Below are 22,451 nucleotides of genomic sequence, written 5' to 3' on the forward strand. Positions count from 1 at the left end.
CACAACACCAAGGCGAAGATGCTGCATCTGGCGGATGTCGACAACCTCGAGGTTATTTACAACAAGTTTGTCGAGGAGCTGGTGGCAAAGCAAGAAGAACATCAAGCCAAGGGCTCGGGGGGTTCGCTGTGTGGCGAGCCTCACGAACTGCGCGTCAAACTTTGCAAGTTTGTGCCTCTCTCCGCCTCCAGCTACGTCCCCTTACCAAAAGCAATTGAGGCAAAGAAGGCCGTCCTGAACATTCAGAACAGTGACGCCAAGTGCTTTCTCTGGTCGGTGCTTGCAGCATTACACCCTGTCGACCGGAAAAACCATCCACACCGAGTTAACCACTACCTACCCTACGAGCCAGAGCTGGAAGATGCCATTGCTGGGATCAACTACCCGGTGGAGGTCTCGGATATTCGCAAGTTCGAGGCCCGTACACACAACCCTCGGTTGGCCATCAATGTTTATGGCCTCATCGACAAAAATGTGGTGTACCCCATCCGGGTGAGCGACGTAGACGACGACGGTGTGCAAGAAATTCATCTCCTACTCATCAAGAACGAGACCCATCACCACTACACTCTCATCCGTTCCCTCTCTCGGCTTGTTTCAAGCCAGCTGAGCAAAAACAAAACCCACATAGAAGTTTGTCCCAGGTGCTTGTCTAAATTTCGTAATCAAAAACAGCAGGATTACCAGCGCATCAGAGGTCGCAACATCGCTGCCGAGAAGCTCGCTAACCACAAGCTCTACTGCAAAGCCAACGAACCTGGGTTGGCAGACTTGCCCAAACCTGGCGACGTGGAGCGTTTCCGCAAGCACGGTGCCATGGTAGAGCACCCTGCTATCATCATCGCGGATTTCGAGGCCTTCCTCAAACCCCTGTCCACTTGCGATCCCGATCCCGAAGTTTCTTCCACCACCCCTTACCAACTCCACGAGGCATCCAGTTTCGCATACGTTGTGGTGCGACGAGACCAACACATCGCCCCCGAGCCCTACGTATACCGTGGTCCCGACGCTGCCAAACACTTCCTCGAGAGGATGGTTGTCGAGGCCATCGAGATAGGGAAGGTGCTGTTGACCCCCAAGTCTATGCTCCCACTGTCCCCCGACGATCAACGTAGACACGACGAGGCCATCGCTTGCCCTGTCTGCGTCAAGGAGTACACTACCAAAAACCATAAAGTCCGTCACCACGATCACTTTAACGGTAGGTATGTTGGTTCTTGGTGCAACGATTGCAATCGCTTGGCCCGGGACCCGCGCTTCATCCCTGTGTTTTTTCACAACGGCTCGGGGTACGACTTTCACCACCTGATCAAGCATCTTGGGTACGACAACGAGCGAATCAACGTCCTGGCGCAGAACGAGGAGCGTTACATCAGTGTGAGCAAATGGGCTCGAATCCCAGAATCCGACTCTACCGTCGAACTTCGCTTCCTCGACTCCCTGAGGTTCCTCCCGGCCAGCCTCGATGCTCTCGCGGGGAAGCTTAGCGACGAGAAAATGCTCATCACCTCTGCAAATTTTCCGAACTTGGACGCCAGTCTCTTCAGGCGTAAGGGGGTCTACCCCTACGAATACGTCACCGACTCTACCAAGTTTGCGGAGACGTCGCTTCCTCCTCGAGCAAACTTCTATAGCAAACTGCGAGGCTCGGGCATCTCTGAGGATGACTATAACCATGCTCAGTCCATGTGGCGCGAGCTGGATTGTCAAAATCTCGGAGACTACCACGACGCCTACCTCAGACTTGATGTGACGCTCCTCGCCGACGTGATCCAGGCGTTTCGTGCAACTGCGAAGACCATCTACCACCTGGATCCCGCCTACTTCTATAGTCTCCCCGGACTGGCATGGTCAGCCATGTTTCTGGTGACGAAAATTGAGCTGGAGCTTCTTTCGGACGTAGACATGATGCTGTTTGTGGAACGTGCCGTGCGGGGTGGAATGGTCCAGGTGTCGCAACGGCACGCGCACGCCAACAACCATCACATGGCTACTGGCTACGACTCCACCCAACCGTCGAGCTACATCATGCACACGGACGTGAATAACTTGTACGGGCACTCTATGATGCAACCACTCCCTTTTAGAGGGTTCGAGTGGGCCGATCCCTCCAACTTCGACGTCGAAAGCTTCGACGATTCGAAACATGGGTTCTTCGCCGAGGTGGACCTCGAGTTCTCCGAGAAGCTGCAGGATTTGTTCTGCGATCTTCCCCCTGCACCCGAGTTCAAGTGTCCACCCGATTCCAACCAGAAGAAGCTCGTCATGGACTTCGAGCCCAAAGAGCGTTATGTCCTGCACTACCAAAACCTCCGGTGGTTGATGAAGCAAGGGGTTACCGTCCGCACAGTACATCAAGTTTTGATGTTCGAGCATTGTCAATGGTTGAGGTCATACATCGAGCTCAACACCGAACATCGTACAGTTGCCACTTCTGATTTCGATCGCGATTTCTTCAAGTTAATGAACAATGCAGTGTTTGGGAAAACTATGGAGAATGTGCGAAATCATGTAGATGTGAGGCTAATATCAAACAAAGTACAATGTCGCAGGCTCGTAGCAAACCCGTTATTTAAATCGAGGACTATTTATAATGAGCAGCTTGCTCTAGTGCATATGAGGAAGAACAAGGTGATGCTCAACAAGCCAATTTATGTTGGTGCCTCAGTATTAGACCTGAGTAAACTGCACATGTTTCAAATATATTATGGGATACTACGCCAGCACTATAACGACAATATCAACCTACTCTACACGGACACAGATAGTTTGATGTACCACGTCCACTCACCCGATGCGTACAGTGATATAGCCACGGTACCAGCTTTTGTGAACCTCTTCGACACCTCGGGCTATCCCCAGCCAAACCGATACAAAATCCCGACTTGCAACAAGAAGAAGCCTGGCAAACTCAAAGACGAGAAGAACGGTGATATAATTCTCGAGTTTGCAGGTCTTCGCGCCAAGGCCTATACCATCAAAGCTGAGGGCAGCGTTACCAAAAAGGCCAAGGGTGTCGGCAGACAGGTGGTTCGGGAGCATCTCACATTCGAGGACTTCGTGGATTGCCTCAAGACCAGGTCGTCGGTTCTAAGAGCAGAACAGCGCATCCAGAGCGTCGACCATGTGTTGACCACCAACCAGGTGAGGAAGATTGCCCTGGATCCCAACGACGACAAGAGGTGCGTCCTCGAGTGTGGAATCCACACACTGCCGTGGGGACACTATCGCTTAGCAGAAAGCAAAACCTGCAACATATGCCCATCTTCAACAGAAGATTCATAAAAACAAAACAAAAAAAAACAAAAAAATCATTTTGTTAGTCATTACAAAAAAAAAAAACACTGACTGTCATTACAAAAAACTTTGACCGTATTTTAAATAACCAGCATAATATGAATCTTTTTGGTTTCCGAAAACAAACCAACATGGAGACTGTACACCACACGACGACAGATCATGAATTTCTACCTTCCATGTTAACTAAACTCAACGGTCTACTGATTGTTCACCTTAACAGCATTTGGACGAAATTGGATGACGATGTAGGCAAGATGTTTTATGTCTTTAACAACAATTTACATTTCTACGAAATTCCGATCGATGGAAAACTTCAAATCGCTGTGAATCCGGAAAACGTAGGCGAAATCAAAATATCTACCGGCAAGAACATTTTTCGAATCAAGCACGACAAGATGCTTTCTAACATTACGTACGATGTTTCTGCAGGAGATTACCTGTACGTCGAACTCCTCGGAGATTACGACAAACTCATTCCTCTCTTCGTAGAATTACGAATCGTCTATCCTATTATAAATAACCGTTAACCAAAATGCCTAACGATATTTTCGGCAACACTAAGCGTGTAGACCACGCAGAAGAGATTCTCATGTTGGACGTCCGAATTAAAAAGTTGAGGAGCGATTTGATCGCTTTGCAGGAGACCTTAAACAAAAGTTTAGAGTCGGAGATCGCTACGCTTCAAACGCAATGTCTCGACCCCATTCTGAAAATCGATTCCGAACTGAAAACGCTCATAAAAAATTATGTCGACGTACCTTCTTACGACAACGTTCAAAATATACAGTTGAGCGTGGATAAGCTTCAAAATGATTTGGCCAAATTACAACAATTTCAATCGAAAAATGAAGATTTGGAAAAATTAAAACTCGAAATCGAAGAACGAACTTCGGCAATCGAAAAGAATTTCTCTGAACTTCAAACCGTCGTGAAGGATATTGATGTAGAACGCTTGCATGTTGTTGTTTCCAAATTACAAGAAGAATTCGCCGGCACGTTGGAAGAAATTAAATCCAAGTTACAGACTTTGGAAGATACCATGACGAACCTACCATCGTCAGACGAACTGCAGGTCATCGGCAAAAGCGTCGCGAACATAAAAATTCAATTGGAGGCTTATCAAGATTTCGAACACATTCAAACCACCATCGCTACGCTTCAGGCGTCTCTGGAGTTGATCAACGAAGAAATTAAAAATATTCACGCTGAAGCAAGTGCGTTGACGAGCATACAAGACACGTTGAGCACGGTTCAGCAGAAGATCGAATATTTAGAAAATTTGAACGTCGAATCGAACCTTGCTCATTTTCATCACGTACTGGACAACATACAGGGTGACTTGGAATCGTTACGGACGAGCGTACCTTCGAGCGAAGATTTGGAAAAATTGAAAATGGCGGTGACGGCACTATCCGATTCGAGCGACATCAAAAGTTCATTGAGCGATCTCGAGAGTAGGGTGGCCAATCTCCCCACCTCAAAAGAATTGCACGCTTTGAAAAGGAACATATCACGTATGCTGAAACGACTGGAAACGGAAACGGCGAACGTGGAACAGATTCGAGACGAACTTACTTCGCTGGTGTCGACGCTGCCCACTTCGCAGAGCGTCGCCGACCTTCACACGCAGTTTACCGAGATGCGAAGCATCGTGAACGATCTTACCGAGAAGAGCTCGAAATTGAATCAAGTCGAGAACCTTCAGAGTATCGTCGTTAACATCAGAGATCAAGTTGGAGTGCTGGAATCCACGCAGGAATCGACGCTGGCCTCTTTCGGTGCCAAGTTGCAAGAACTCAACGAAAACTTCAAGCAGTTGAACGTGGAAGTGAAAATCAAACCGTCATTTTCTACAGTAACGGATACCATCGTCGAATATTTGTTGCCCGTACAAAATACACTGGGACAGCTTCACAGCAACCTCGTTAGCGTCGATACTAAATTTGCTAAACTGCATTCTCTGCAAGCCATCGAAATCAACAGCGTACCCAATCAACAGAGAATCTCCACGTTCGTCGAAGGTAACAAACTGTACATGTTACATCCTTATCATCCGTACTACAAGTTTCTCCTCGATGGCACGATTCAGATAAATGAATTTTCGTACTGGTCTCACGGCAGAAAAGCTAGCGTTCCCACCATGACCTTGATATCGAATCGTGGTGTCCAGAAAGCAGGAAACATTCCTCTGGCACGTTGGAACGAAACGCGCAACATATATGAAATACACGAAGACGAAGATCTCACCGTTTTTGACGTGAGTGCCGGCGATAAGCTGATCATTCAAAACACTGGTGAAGTACCGCCCTCTTTGAATCCCATCACGCTGGTGCTTCTCTTCAAACGTAATCTCTAAAAAAATGTCTAGGCAAGCCATCGTCCAAGAATTGCATAAACCCGCACGCCGCAACTACGAACGTTTGTCGGTGGTGACCAAGGGAATCGATGACCTCTGGCAAAGTGACCTCGTGGAGATGAGTAGCGGCAATTTGAAAAATGTGCATAAATTGAACAAGGGCAACAAATACCTCCTCACCGTCATAGACACGTTTTCGAAATTCGCATGGGCTCTACCTTTGAAGGCGAAAACGGGGATGTGCGTCATGGAAGCATTCAAGACAATTTTTCGCAAAAGCGGCAGACGACCACGGTTTTTGCAAACAGACAACGGTAAAGAATTTTACAATGCCGTATTCCAAAAGTTTATTCAAAAACATGGCATTCGACATTATTCAACCTTCAGTCACATCAAAGCCAGCATCGTGGAAAGATTTAATCGAACCTTGAAAACACACATGTGGAAACGATTCACGCTTCGAGGAAATTACAAATGGGTCGACATACTGCCGGAACTCGTCGACACCTATAATGATACGGTACACAGAACGATAGGCATGAAGCCGGCTGACGTTACGAAATCTGACGAGCAGCGTTTAATTTCTACAGTTTACTGTCCAAAGTACACTCCCACGACTACCAAGAAATCAAAATTCAAAATTGGAGACCAGGTGAGGATCAGCAAATTCAAACGCACCTTCGAGAAGGGGTTCACAAAAAATTGGAGCACGGAACTTTTTACGGTGGTTCGAGTTTTACCCGGAAACCGACACACGTATATAATAAAAGATAGTAGTGGCGAGATTTTGAAAGGAAGATTTTACGAAGAGGAACTCTCTAAAACAAAACATCCCAACACGTACCTCATCGAGAAAGTATTGCGTAGGAAAGGCGACAAACTGTTTGTCAAATGGCTGGGACTTCCGGAAAAGAGTTGGATCGACGCGAACGAAGTAATCTTGTGAGTACGTGGAACGTGGTGAAGCGTCTACCGGATTCGGAAAGTCAAACGAGAAAAAAGAACGGTGAGTTGCTCCCCGACAGCATCCGCTGTCTGATCGTAGGTCCTTCGGGGTGTGGGAAAACAACACTGCTCGTGGACAATTTTCTCCTCGCACCGAATTGGTTAGATTGGAAGAATAGGCACCTGTACGTATTTTCGAAAAGTCTCGAACAAGCGAAATACAAGCAACTGATAAAACTGTACGATGGTCTGGACATTGCAACGTTCGCTTCGGAAATAAAGCCACTCGACGATTGTCGTGAAAATTCAGTTGTTGTGTTCGACGATGTTATCCTGGAAAATCAAAATGAAATTCGCAATTTTTTCACGCAAGGTCGTCACAAAGGAATAGATTGCTTCTTCCTAGCTCAAACGTTTTCCAAAATTCCAAAACAGTTAGTACGCGACAACGCTAATTTCATATGTTTGTTTCGTCAAGATCACACCAACCTCAAGCACGCGTACGATGACTACGTAGGCGGAGACATGAACTACAATCAATTTTCGGAACGCTGCTGCTCCCACTGTTGGAACAGTGACGATTTCGGATTCGCGACGATCGACATGACGAGAAAACCCAACGACGGAAAATACAGAAACAAAATCAACGACTTTCTAAACGTTGCAACGTTGTGAGAAACAACGTGTATAAATAACGCTATGACGAAACGAAAAATCGAAGACGAAAATCTCAAGTTGCGAAACTACCTCGCGAAACGCTTCAAAGGTTGGAAATCCGAGAATCGCGGATTCTACGAAGAGAAGAAACGTCAAGATCAACCTGTGATCGACGCCATCAGCGATCTAGGTAAAGAAATTAAAGGCGTCACGAAACAAAATAAAAATTTGATCAACGAACTCGTACCACTTGCAGCTAAAAGTTACACCGTACCCACGCCTATTTCGAGCATTCCTTCAACGCCGTTCGAACTAAGAGACGTACCGCCAGGACGTCGAGCCATAAGCAGCACGTCGTCGTCTTTGGATAAGATTGAGTTAGGACCTTTGGCACGAGACTACCTGAGCACAGGGAAATTCGACAAGGATGAAGTGTTCGGATTGTATCCGAGCATGGAGAGCAACGAAGGCGGCGGTGTGGTATGGAAGATTGGGAAATCGAAGGTGACTTTTGAAGGCAACGACATTAAAGTCAATTTAGGCGATAAGAATAGCTGGAACAGGTATCCGGGTACGGTGGGACTGTGGGAACTCGTTGCCAAAAAGCAGCCGAAGGATTACACCGAAGAAGATTACCAGAGTTACAAGGAAATTTTGATCATGACGGATGCCTTATACCAGAACAACGACGCCTCGCAGAATAGGGTGAAATCGAGCAGCGGCGAGAAGTACAGAAATCTCATCAAACCGATTTGGAACCAGGTCAAAACAGGCAGCGGCGTCAAACTCTACAACACGTTACCCAAAGAATTCGTTTGGGTGGACGACGTGCGCAAGCTCATAGACAGGTTGTTGGTTATTGCAGGAGAGGAGAATGCAGGCAATCGTAATTTCTACAACGAGAAGGTTGGCATCGTGGACATGATCAGCACCAAACTTTCCAACTTCATCGTGAACGACGACAAGGGCATAGGTTACCTCATCAAAATCATCAACACGCTGCCTCCGAGATTCTGGAACGTGGCCGAAGGAAAGGGACTCGTGAACGACATCATCAACAAGTTACCTTTCGAGATGCATTTACCCGGCTACCAGTACTGCGGACCAGGTACCAAACTCGAGAAAAGATTGGAGAGAGGAGACAAGGGTGTGAATCCGTTGGACGTCGCATGCAAAGATCACGACATTGCCTACAACACCACTCGCACCGATCTGAATGCACGTCACGAAGCAGACAGAAAGTTAGAGCACGCAGCTTTCGAAAGATTCGTTAGTAGAGACGCTTCGCTGGGAGAAAGAGTTGCGGCACTGGGCACCACCATCGCCATGAACACGAAACAAAAACTTGGATGGGGTGTGTAGAAATAAAAAAGTTTCTCGAACCGTGAAAAAAAATTTCTTCGGTATATAAATAACACTACGTAAAAAAACAAAAAAAAAACTCCAGTTGTGTTTGCCATAAAAAAAAATGAGTAATCAATCACTAGACGCCCAAGCATTAAAACAAATGCTAAATTCATCAGTCGAATATGTAAAAATTCAGGAATTGGAAGTGGACAAACCTTACACGATAACTTCCGGTTCAATTGTTTCTACCCAGTATGGTCCCAAGGCGCGTTTGTTGCTCAACGCACAATACAGTCTATTTTTACCAGATCGATACGCTAACATGTTATCCGACGAGAAGCTAGCTATTTTAATAGAGAACAAAACTCAAATCGTGTACAAGGGTACAAAGGAACTTCTTGGTAAGAAAACAAAGCACGTAATAGAATTTGTGTAACGGCTCTGCACAGAGTATATTCTTGAAAAAAAAATTACACGGAACAAAAAAAATCTCAGAACATTTATATATAAATAACATACCGAAAAAAAAATACACAAAACAAAAAAAAAATCTCAGAACATATATATAAATAACATACCGTGAAGATAACATATAGAGCATCAACATGAAGCCCAAAGGTGTCGTGTACCAGATACCATACTCCAATCTGAAAAATCTAGGTGCCCTCGATGGGTTACTCACCAAAAAACAACGCGAGAAGAAACGTTCTTGCTTGACGAAAGGACACGGAATGAAATTACTTCTCAGCACACCTCAATTGAGACGCTTGCAGCGTTCGCGGAAACAGCAAAAAATAGGAGGTTTCATATTCAGCATCCCAGCCATCCTGGCAGCATTGGGGGCCGTTGGAAGTTTGGCTGGCGGAAGTGCCGCCATCGCGAAAACCGTCATCGACTCGAAGAAGAACAAGGCGGAATTGGAAGAACAGAAACGTCACAACATGGCTATGGAGAAGAAAGGGAAAGGTATAAGCAAAAAGCAAAAAAGCAACCTCGATGCTTTGAAGAAATATAAAAAAAAGAAGAAGCCCTGTCCAACTTCGATATTGAATCTCTGATCGAACTGTTAGGAATAAAAAACTTCAGGGGTGTTTTCATGTCCGATTCTCTACCCTCTACTGTGAAGAAAAAAGAGTATGGCGTGGTCAACCTGGACAGTTACAAAAATCCTGGTACACATTGGATATGCTACCTCAAAATTAACGATGACAATGCATTTGTTTTCGATTCGTTCGGTGGCACACCACCTGCCAGGTTGGTAAAGTATCTCAGTGTTGCCAACCTCTACTACAATGACAAACGCATCCAGGGTTTCACCGATGTTAACTGTGGCCACCTATGCCTTTCCGTTCTCGCATACATGTCTAAAATAAATAACCCCTCGGTGGAACATTTTCAAAAAGCATTGTGGAATCTTAAACACGATGGGCGTGTTCCATCTCACGAGCGAATCTTCGATCCTAAAACTCACGCTGCACGACGACATCGTCTATCCTAAATCCGTGGCTCTGCGTGCATTCTACAGCATGTACCTCATACCTAACGTCACGCAGCACAACAACAAAATTAGCGTCGGAAGCGAACACATCGTCGTCACGCCAGGTCAATACAATCTTTCCACTTTGCAAGCTCAATTACCCAAAGGCACGTACTTTTCTCAAAATTCGGTCACGCACAGAGTGGAAATCGTGTCGGCGACGGAGACCGTGGACCTGGGCACCATGGGAGAACTTTTAGGTTTCGAGAACGACACCAAACTCGAAGCTGGCATCAAGCACACGGCAACCAACATTCCTAAATTTCTGGCCATAGAGACTCTGAACGTTCACTGTAACGTGGCGGAAGGAATGATCACGAAATCTTCGGACGGGGGGTTGCTGGGAAGTCACAAGCAGACAGGAATCATAGCCACGTTCAAACCCAGTTCCGAATTCATGGAACCGATCATCTACACACCCTCTTCGCCGATCTATTTTCCAGTATGCCGCAACCGCATAGACGACATAGAGTTGGTGGTGACAAACGAGAAAGAAGAGGTGGTGGATTTCGCAGGTGCCACTACGACGGCCATCGTGGAGATCAACGTATAATAAATAACCATACATAGTGAAAATGGAACAAATCGAAAGTTACGAATTGCAATCTTTCCCTCCCAACCGTCGCACGTTCGCCAATCTCAACGAAGCGAACAGGGAGATCGAATACGACGTGGACGTAGGGGATGGGTTCGTTCATCCTCACAGAGCGGACCTCTACCTTCAATTCGACGTGGTGAAGAAGGAAAGCGAAGACGCGTTTCCGCCCAATGCAAATTTGATACTCGTTGACAACTTCGTGCCTCACCTGTTCTCGCAGGTGGAGGTGAGGAAACACAACACCGTCATAGACAGAATAGACTATCCAGGCATCACGTCGACGGCAGTGGGAACATTGAAATTATCCAAAACAGACGCAGCATACTACCAGGCGGGAGGATTCGAAGCAGGGACCAAAATATCGACGACAAGTCACACGGTTCTCTTTCCCATGCGTCTGCTGCCGGGATTCTTCTCGGACTACAAGGACATCATGTGGAAGGGAGGATTGCGCGTCACGTTTCGAAGAGCGGCCAACGACAACGGCGCACTGATGCGATACACCAACTTGAACGCCGACGGCACGCCGATAGCCAACACATTACCCGAAGCAGCCAAGTGCGTCATCCGGAGCATGGAATTGAGAATGCCGATCGTGGAATACGAGACGAACTACGCCCTTAAGTACAAAGCAGAGATCTTGAAGAGTCCGCAGGTGCCGATTCGCTTTCACGGTTACCAGTGCGTGCAGAAGGTGGCGTCGGGAAGTCACATAGAATTCGACGTGACAACTCAGTTCAACAACATACAGTTCGACATGCCAGATTTCGTCGTGGTGTTCTTTCAGACCGGGCGCGATAACAACCAGGAAAAAGATTCCAGCAAGTTCGACGACTGCAAGATCAAAAATGTTTACCTGAAGAACGGAAGGAACGAAGTGTTCCCGCGCGAGAATTACAACCTCGACATGACCAAAGACGATTACCTCAAACTTTACGAAGCTTACACGGCTTACAAGCGCGTGACCGAGGGAAACGTGGACATGTACTACACGCCCAGCGAATTCAAAATCCGCAGGCCGATGTTCGTCATCAATACGACGAAGAGGAAGCAGGTGGTGGTCAACGATCGAACCAACATCAAGATCGTCTGCGAGTTCCACGACGCGCTGCCCGATGATACCGTGTGCAGCGTCATCCTGATTGCAGAGAAGTCCTTCGCCTACGACGTAAAGAACGAGAGGGTTACAGAGCAGTTTTAACAGGTTTAACAGGTTTAACATCTTTTTCTTGCATAAATAATAAGAGGCGCCAGCGCGCGCGTGTGTGGCACATCGTTCCCGAGAGAGGTTTACAAAAGCCGTGTCCGGATTGGCAAGCGCTCCATCCCGTTCTCCCCCGTTGCTCTCGCGTGCACTCGAAGTCGCGTCCAAGTCGTCCGAATCTGCATGTCACTTTTCCCGCCAGGTGTCAGCCCGAACTTCACCCACCGCGCTCTGGGGCGCAAACAAACATGACAATGATTTCCACCTAACTACTCACATTAAAAATATAACACGCTATTTCATTATTTATGTTTTCTGCATTCAGTATTATCGATAAAATATTAAAATATAGAGTTTTACATCCTCTAATCAGTAAATATTGTCTGTACAAAGTGAAAGTTAGAATATGGCTGCCAAGCGCAGCGTCACAGCGAGTTCAAGCGTGCATCTGTCGCGCCTCTCTGCTCTTCCCTCCGACTCCACGTCTACCGCAAATTCGGACAACAGAGATTGGCTGAGTCCCGGATGAAACAGTGTAGGTGACATCTGCTGCTGATTCGGACGCAACCCTGGCCACTTCTATTAGTCAGTGTTGTCAACTTCTATTTGTAGGTTAGCTTCGCCTGTAAAATATCACATGGTGAAATATTCTTCAGGTGAGTTGGCAACATTGAATCGCAATTGATGTTACCAGTGTTGTCAACTTCTATTTGTAGGTTAGCTTCGCCTGTAAAATATCACATGGTGAAATATTCTTCAGGTGAGTTGGCAACATTGAACCGCAATTGATGTTGCCAGTGTTGTTAACTTCTATTTGTAGGTTAGCTTCGCCTGTAAAATATCACATGGTGAAATATTCTTGAGGTGAGTTGGCAACACTGAACCGCAAATAATAGCGCAGAACCCGTACACCTCCACTAGTCAGTATTGCCAACTCCCATTCGTAGGTTAGCTTTGCTTGTAAAATATCATATGGTGAAATATTCTTGGGGTGAGTTGGCAACACTCATCGCCAATTGATGGCGCTCAACTGAGCTGATTACACTAATCAGTGTTGCTAACTCCCATTCGTAGGTTAGCTTCGCTTGTAAAATATCACATGGTGAAATATTCTTGGGGTGAGTTGGCAACACTGATCGCCAATTGATGTTGCAGAACCCGTGCACCTCCACTAATCAGTGTTGCCAACTCCCATTGGTAGGTTAGCTTCGCTTGTAAAATATCACATGGTGAAATATTCTTGGGGTGAGTTGGCAACACTGCGAGAAAGCCTCAAGCGTTGCCAGCTCCTTGCTTGAGGTTAGGTTATACCCAAAAACAAAAACCTTGGTGATTTTTTCAAGTGAGGAGTTAGCAACACTGCGAGCGCCACCGAGCGCCATTTTCGGTTGGTGAACCGGCTTGATTACTCTACTCTGTAAGTTAGCTTCGCCTGTAAAATATCACATGGTAAAATATCCTTGAGGTGAGTTGGCAACACTGAACCGCAATTGATGTTGCCAGTGTTGCCAGCTCCCATTTGTAGGTTAGCTTCGCCTGTAAAATATCACATGGTGAAATATTCTTGGGGTGAGCTGGCAACACTGCGAGAAAATGAGGCTCATGCCTTACGAGAGCAAACCGTTAACATACACCGTAAAAGGCTACGCCTCGCTCGAGCTGGCAACACTGCAAGAAAATGAGGCTCGGTGAGATTCGCAGTATTGCCAGCTTTTTTGCTTTAAATTAGGTTAGACCGAGATAAAAACCTTGGTGATTTTTTCGAGTAAGGGGTTGGCAACACTGCGAGCCTCACCGAGCCTCATTTTCGGGCGCAGAACCCGCACACCTGTACTACTCGCAATAGATATGTGATATGTGTGCATATCACATATATTGTCTTTCATTGAAAAATAAACCACCGTTTACCTGCAGCGTATAACTGCTGTGAAGTGCACGTAGTACTACCCAGAACTTGAGTGTGGCAGAGCTGCAGGTTGCTCGTGATCACTTTAGATCGTTATCAAGAGAACCGATCAGAGACGCACTCCTGACATCATGTTATATCTTATATTAAACAGTAGAGTTCTCTAGTAGCGTAGATAAATATATTCTAAGCTCACTGAATAAAAGGGAGTGGTCTTACATTACATACAAACCAAAGACATTCAAAAATATACACATTTTGGAAACTCAAATTAAGTTGCAAAATTTCAAAGTACGAGTATTATGCCATTCGCTTTAAGCAGATTATGAAAACAATACATTACATAATCAGCAAATTAAGTTGCATATAAAAGAAACACGAAGCATCTGCTGCTGGAAATATGTTCAATGAATCGTTTGCCATATTCTATACTGGATATTTTCTGTTTCGACATTTCAAAAATTGATAATTATCAGAGATTTTAGGCAGTAAATACTGTGAAGGCTATACCATGAACGTTTAACCCAATACCTTGAGTATAATGCCGGGACTCTGATACTTGCAACAGGGGGATTTTTTCGATAGAGCTTGGTTCGAGAAAAATATTTGTCTATCCACAGAAAATATTGGAACCTACTAACGTTATTTAAATTGTTTAGAGTATATTTAGAGTGTAAATAATATTTTCTCACGTGTCGAGTTTTGATTATGGAAATCGGCATCTATGTGCGTTTCAGAGAAGGAGAGATAGAGAGAGAAAGAGGGGGAGGGAATTGTTAAACTCGACAATTTAAATACAGTAAAAATTTATTCACTTTCAGACCAGTCTCCGCTTCCTGACCCTTGCAGTAAGTTATTTTTACGTTCATCTTAAATAGTGTTTTCATATATTCTGCGTAATGAAAGTGGCCGTATAGTTGTGTTTGTTTGTGCTATTATGGAAGAGCAGGACATAAATTATCACGAAAGTTATAGTTGTGTAAATATAAGTGTGTAGTTTCAGTTTCTTCCGGTTGGAAAGTAGGAAATAGCATTTAAAAAAAAAATTGGGAAAATAAACAATCCTAAGCAATACTAGTATATATCTTTCTGTAAAGGTCAGAAATACTCCAATTTAAATAAAATAATAATACCCTATGCAACACCCAGTTTGAAATTTCTATCAAACAATATTCAGTGTTTCTCCAACTGGATCATTACCTTCAAATGAAATACTTTCTAAGGCACTTTCGGAAACTAGTGAGAGAACTAACAAGCAAATATATAACTCTACATGTATTCTTAGCAAAACATTAATTTCCATCAGAATGGCAAGACACTTACATTTTTTTTTGTTGTATGGTTGTTCTTAATTTCACAACGCTGGAAGCCAAATTAATACCTAATCTTTTTTTTAAATTTGTCTTAGTATTTTATCCTACTTAAAAATAGCACAAGTGTGTTAAAATAAAGTGGCACACTCCTTTGAGTTAAAGTTCAGCTTCGGAGCCAATCGAATGTGGCAGGAGAGCTGAAGTAAAGGTTCGGAAACCGCACTCTGCAGTGTTGCTTACCACTAACGTTTATCACCACATGCAGGGAATTTTCTGACTTTCTAATTGAAAGATTGATTTGCTTTATTTTACTTCGCTTTCTGTGCCACTTTTGACTAATTTGCGAAGATCGGGATGAGTGATGATATGATGAAATCGAGGCCGGGATTCGAACCCAGGACCCCTGGCGATTGATTGAAAGAAAATGGTTACATGAAAACCTTATGTTGTAATTATTAATGCAATGTAGCGTCCAATTTTACATTCGAACGGCAGAGAAAATTTTGCAGTAAAAGTTTCCCAATACTCAGTAGTCCATAACTAATCTAGGGCCTCCCCGATGGCGCAGTGGTAGCGTCGTCGCCTTGTAATCAAGGGGTCTCGGGTGGAGGCAGATAGTGGTTCGGATCCCACTATAAACTGTAGGTCCAGTACCGATTAGCCTTTATGTGCATAAAGTGGACTTAAAACATCAAATCAATCAATCATAACTAATCTAAAAAGGAAACTGCATCAGTTTCTTCACTTTTGGAAAAGGTCATATTTATTTGAAAGCGGAAGGGAATGGATGTTGTTTCAATTACCCCATTCCCCTAGCATAACATAACAGTAAAGTCACCAAGGTGAACCGCGTTCGAATTCAGGCCTGGGTCTGTAGTTTCGTTGCAGTTATCCTTCTACAATTTTCGCATATATCATCATTTAACATCACCGTCGCAAATAGCCTGAAAGTGGTAGACAAGCAATGCTAAATAACAAAACATAAATCAAATGAAGATTCAAAGTGCGGACTGGAGAAAATCAACAATCCCAAGCAATAGTAGTATATCTTTTTCTGTTACGGGCAGAAATACGTGACTTCGCATCCCATTCGCTTCTCTTTCTTGACACGTTCTTTCAGTCAAAAGAACATGATTATTTAAGTAAAATATAATAAAAATGATCACATGAAGATTCGGCAGAATTCATGTCATGCCTCTCAGGTTATTGGGTAATAACATCTCTGTTCGTTCGCTGGTGAAATAAAAATCTAAGTAAATGTTTCACTAATAAGATCACCAACACCGGGAATCGAACCCGGGTCTACCGACTAGTCCACCGCGGCTCATTATGACTTTCGCCACTATCCTTACCCGTAAGGGAGACTCCATCCAACGGGTTGCATTTGCATGCTGGACAAGCCACATCATCGCCTGCGTGGCGTCTGAAATTTACTTTCCTTTTTAAGCCTAAATCACACGGAACTGGATTTCCAGTAGGAATGCCCTAGTTGGCGCTGGACTGGCTACCCATTTGCTAGTTTTCGCCTCACATGATACTTGTTACACCGTACTTGTCGATAGTCTTTTGTTCCCATAAAAAATTGCGCAGACCAGACAATCTCTGTAAAGATGGACGAGCAATTTAAAGAATGTTGTAGGAGAATTACTTCTTTGTGCTTCTATTAAAAATTATAAAGGAAAAGTATGGACTAGAGGTTGACTCATGGTAATCAATGCGTACCAAACAAGCTATTTAATTAACTCGGATATGCATATTCATACATGAGATTCGCAGGATTCATTCATATTTTTTTTAAAAAATCAAACATATAATTTAATACACTTGTAACAATAAGGATTTTCATTTTTAGCTAATTATATTTGTTACGTACATATCTCATCGCTTTGCATAAATACCTAAATATCAATGAACTGAATACGAATGCACTGCACCCCATCTGTTTTTTTGTTGTTTTTTTTTTAATCGAGAAACTAGGAAACTAATAAAAACAGCTCACACTCGGAAACCACAGACAAAAAACTCCCTTTGCAAACTCACAGATTATCTTCACATGGCAAAACTTTGCTCCGATTGGCTGTTCCACAGAATCCAGTCGAGGAAAGCCAGTAGCAATTAAAACATGTCCAATTTCTCCAAACCAGTCAAGCAGCCAGCCAGGCAGCCATCACATCCGGGCAGGTAGCCAGTTCAGCGCCAACTAACTGGATATCCAGTTCCGTGAGATTCGGCCATTAAACAGACTGAAATCTTGGCAATCGACAGTCAAACCGCAGATTAAGCAGTTAAGAAACTCAGGCCATATGGAAGTGAAGTCGAGTAATTTTCTTAAAGGTCATTTTTAGTTCTTAACATGCGTTGTTCTTCAGAATGTAAACAATGAAAGTTTTCACGAAATAAGGGAATACGAACCACTATGTGCCTCCACCGGGTATCGAACCCGGGACCCCTTGATTACAAGGCGACGACAAAAGATATCTATCAAGCAGCAAGCTATTGTCAATTAGTTCTTTATTTACTGAAAACTTGAATTTATCCGCCATTATTCAATATGGCGGACTTTGCGGCAGGGTGATCACCGGTGGACTTTTGATATGTTATTATTAATGTTATAAGGAAGTTATGCACCAAATTTCAGCTTGTTATGAATTATAGTTCTCTTATTTTGTGAAAACTTTCATCGTCCGCCATTTTTCAATATGGCGGACTTAGCGTAGGGGTGATCGCCGGTGACTTTTGGTATGTTGTTTTTAATGCTATATAGACGCTACATAACAAATTTCAGCTTGTTATGAATTAGTTCCTTTATTTTTCCTATTTTGACTGCACTACTTCCTAGCACCAAAATATATTGACACCAAAATGTCCGGCACAAAAATATCCGACTATCGTACCAAAACCAGTACGACGCCATTGATATATAGTCCGACAAACAAGAGAACATAAGTTCAAAAGTCAAACTTGGGTGCCCCAACAATACACTCCTGTGTTTCAAGGACCAATTCCATTGTTGTAACGGCTTCAACTTCCTACAAGAAGAGTTATTCAATTTTCCTATCTCTTCATTAGTAATCAGAAACTTTCTCCTTCGCGTTTCTCAAAACCAACAATGCTGAATCGGGCTGCAGCCAAATTAGTTTTACCTCAAGCATTGGCAGTCAGTAATCGGATCATCCCTACTGGAACTTCCAGCGATAAGCGTTTTCCAATAGGAGGAGAATTTCTCACCCTCCGCTAACTATTGTGCTCGGGAATTCATTTCCAGGTACTTTTTTTTGTACACGCATTTCCGTTTTCCAGACATTGAGCTTCAATTAGAAGTTCCAGACAAAGCTTTACAGCTGCCAGAATAGGTTTCTCAGCAAGAGGGATGGTATAGCATAAACGCGACATGAATTATTGCCAGACTTAATTCATACAATGCTTATTGGATTCAGAACAAGCTTATCAAGAACACATGTTTTAAGACCATGCGGAACAGTTTCCGGGAGGCTCTTCCCTCCAAGTCATTGTTGCCAACTTAGCTCTTTTGGAGCCAGATCTGACTCTTTCGTGCACTCGTGTGGCTGTGAAATGGGGCGTCCGCCGTCATGCCTCATTATGACGCCATCACTGGCTCCGGCCCACATAGACAAACTTTTGCCATGAGTATACCTAGGTACATTTTGCACGTGACGTGATATTGTCCTTTATATAGCGCCATGGAGATAACACAATATTGTTATCCGGGATCCCTTTTTTTTTATTTCATACGACCATCGGTCGATTATTGAGATGGGTGATGCAGCAGGAAAACTAAGAATAAATTGTCATTGCTTTAAAGTTAACGGTAATAGCAGCGTCCCCACCTATTTGACAAATAAAATTACCTTTACGAGACACTTTATCCAGCCTTAGTAAATCTAGCTCCTTGAAAGTATTTTTTAACTCAATTTAATGTGAAATTTTAACTCTTTTATGCGCATCAGGTTTGGCAACACTGCCAGGATGGCCGTAGGAAGCAAGGAGAAATGCATTGCGCTTATGGGAATATTATTTGATTTGTTCTCTTGGGAATATCAAACTTCCGATGTCAGAAAAATATATCAACGGAAGGAGGGCAGTTTGATGAAGCTTTTTGCCAGCGGAAAAGTCAAAACTTCCATTTGATTAGCTGCAGCATTGGGGAAATTCATACTCTTGCATACGCCCATTTTTTTATTAGTAGCTGTGCCCATTCGGACGATATTGAAATATATGCACTACTGGTGACAAACTGTAACTTTTAAAACAGTGTCTTCCCTAAACGTAACCTTCAAAGCATAAGCTTATTGAGCTGTGCAACTACTACAATACCAAAGCTACAAAGGTGTATGATAGGAATGAGAAGCACTTCATTCACATTACCATATTTTAAGACATCTACTGCAAACACTTGAAAAGAAAATTAGAATTTCAAAAGCTCAAAAAATATAATTACTGTTGAGTTTACATGAATTTCCAATGATGCTGTTCTCTTCCAGCTAAGATGGACGGAGTCTTTTGAATGTCCAGATTTGCTCATTTATTTGTTGATGCAAGAATGGCTGTTCTTTTCCCAGACACGTTGCTTGATGTTATTGGTGAAGTATGCAATCCTACCGTGGACATAAATTGAAGCCAATGTTCTCTTTTCTCCCCTGTCTCTTCCCTATCTTCTATTGTCTCCTTGTTTTCTCAGGTTGTGGCTGAAGATCGCTCCTAGCTATTTTCCTCTTCTCTCTTAGACGAGTGGCATGTATCGGAAATAAATGGAGAAAACAGGAATTAGAAATTCAAGAAAATAAAACTAATAGACTAGACTCTACTTTACGTCCTTATTGCCTTTTGGTGGTAACCGATGGGAGTTAACAACACTGCAGGCTCGTCTTTGTGTCCGCGTTGTGAATGCGTGTGCTTTGCTCGTTTGCGTTCTGCGTGGTGATTGCTTCTCTGCGTTCGCGGTGCATTGTGCGTGTGTATGGTGCGTGAAGAAGAACAGGCTCCAAAAACTTGAAGATAGTGTAAAATACGTTTATCCCCAGTAATAATTTAGTGCATCGTTCAAAACCGTGCTTGCAGACAGCCGGCATCTCTTCGGGTAAGTACCTTTTTCTTTTTACACTTTCTGTTCACGATAACCCCACTAACCATTCACGGGTAGCCCCACAAACAATTCACGATAGCCCCGCAACCCATTCACGTTAGCTCCAAAAACCATGCACGGGTAGCCCCACGAACCATTCACGGGGACGAGGTATGCCTACGAGGTTAGGTTAGGCCTGTTAGGTTAGGTTCCATTAGTACTCATTTCACCCCTAAATATGTGCTTCATCATCGAAAAATTTCCTCAGTACGTTCAATTACGCATATCCGGACAACATCGGGTTTTATCGATTTCCTCCTCCAGGTAATTTTTCCTCGCTTTGGGATTTACGTTGTTCAATTCCTTATACAATAACCTTTCCAACGATATATGACACGTATTTCTTAGGAAAAGGGCGTAAAGCAGAATCTTACCAACTAATTATCTCACAATAGTACGACGAGAACAATGAACATTGTTTATTATTATTATTATTATCACTGTACAAACTAGGCAAAATATCTCACTGCAGTTTCTATTCGACCAAATTTGAATTGTTCCCTGCACTGTTTGAAATTAAAATGTAATTTTCAACTATTTTGTACTTTTACTTCCTAAAAAAACAAGTCTTCTGATGTAATAGTTTGCCAACAGATGTCTCTGTATGTAGCAAGAGGATTTTATTCATTGATTAGAATTCCAGTCCTCACTTATGTTCTATTTCCACAAGAGAATTCTCACGGGTTTTTTCTATGATATTTTTTATAAACAAAACGAATTATCTGCAATTTTGACGGGAATAAGACATCATACTGAATCCAGGGTGTCAACATTACCATTGCACGATTGAAATATATGTTGAGGTAATGTTTCAAAAGCTTATTCATGAAGGAAATATATGTTTTTCTGAAAACAGGAGGCCTTATAAAGTGTTCACCACGTGTTACTTATATGATATGTTTCTCTACTGCGGGTAAAGCTATTGTGCAGCATTAATTCAATTTTTAGCACTAGATGGAAGCATGTAACATTTATGTAAGAAGCTTAATACTCTCTGAACTTTTTTCACAAAGATAATCATAAATTCGAAGCATTAAGTTTTAATACTTACAGATTTTATTAAAAGTATGCTTTATATTGGAATGATCTTGAAATATTGCCTCGATGCATAGTTGTACTTACTTCTCATGCTGACTTTTAATACAAATCTCTTGAAAGAACTCGCAGGAGAGCTGGAAAGCGATTGGCGGATTACTTGGAACACGCGCGTGTTCAGACCTCTTTTTGAAAAGGTGAGATGGGACGCCACACTCACTTTACCACAAAGAAGCAGGAAGTGCTGTTAAAATGCTATGGGAATAGGCAAGACGTGCACGTTATACAAAACAGCTAGAGCATAATTAAACATATGAATTTCCTCTCATTAAATCCAAAACAAGTGATCTGATTCCACGAAAAGAAGAGACAGTTGTTACTGCTGATAGTTTGGCAATGACACGACACGGGCAGATGAATAAAGAGGAACGAATCGAGATTGTTACATAATATAAAGAATGCATAGAATGAGACCGTTTTCCTAATTGCAAGGTAGCAGCACTTCTTTCCTTTGCAGTAAGGTGTCTGAAAAAGAGAAGTACAGAGCTTCCACCGGGATCTAACCCGGGAATCCTTGATTACAAGGCGACAACCTTAACCACCAGGCTGTCGGAGGAAGCTCAAACAATTGTCTCGAATTATATCTTGCTGAAAGAGAAATTAATTATTAGTATACAGTAGTAATTTCTGACCGCGACACAGAACAACATACCTTCCTTCTTGTGTACTCACGTATGGGAACCAACTTCTGGATACGAGAACCAACAGAAATAATGAAATCCTTTGTTCTTGTACTTAGGCTTTCAAACTCTCTAGTTTCCAGTTCGGCTAATACTTCCCCTTGTGGAATGTGTAAACATATGCAAATAATACAAATATTCTTCAACGACATCTCTTAAACTTACCATGTTACTTTGTCCCTTTAAATCGTATATGCTTACGCACAACAAATTTAAACTTTTTATATCTTAATGTCCGTTTTAGCTCATGTCAGTAAACTACACAATCGGATTCAAAAGTCATATATAGGTAACGGATTTTAAGGTGATAAATTATGGTTGGGAAAGCGAGAGAAAAAAGTTCTGAAAATGTTTTCAAAAAGGTGCAAAA

General features: G+C 43.2%; 1 long non-coding RNA gene across 3 annotated transcripts in view; it reads left to right on the top strand.

Annotated features, from left to right (window-relative positions):
• The window catches only part of LOC146005343 (uncharacterized), a 113,534-nt gene that overhangs the window by 555 nt on the left and 90,528 nt on the right, over window positions 1-22,451 (top strand). For 2 of the 3 annotated variants that reach the window (XR_014444012.1, XR_014444010.1), the window contains exon 2: window positions 14,672-14,698. The exons of the other annotated variant lie outside the window; for it this stretch is intronic. This is a non-coding gene — a long non-coding RNA (uncharacterized LOC146005343). The remainder of the gene's footprint in view (window positions 1-14,671; window positions 14,699-22,451) is intronic. 3 annotated transcript variants of the gene reach the window in all.

The sequence above is a fragment of the Lepisma saccharinum genome, chromosome 23 (assembly GCF_977018435.1).
Source record: "Lepisma saccharinum chromosome 23, izLepSacc3.1, whole genome shotgun sequence".
NCBI lineage: Eukaryota > Metazoa > Arthropoda > Insecta > Zygentoma > Lepismatidae > Lepisma > Lepisma saccharinum.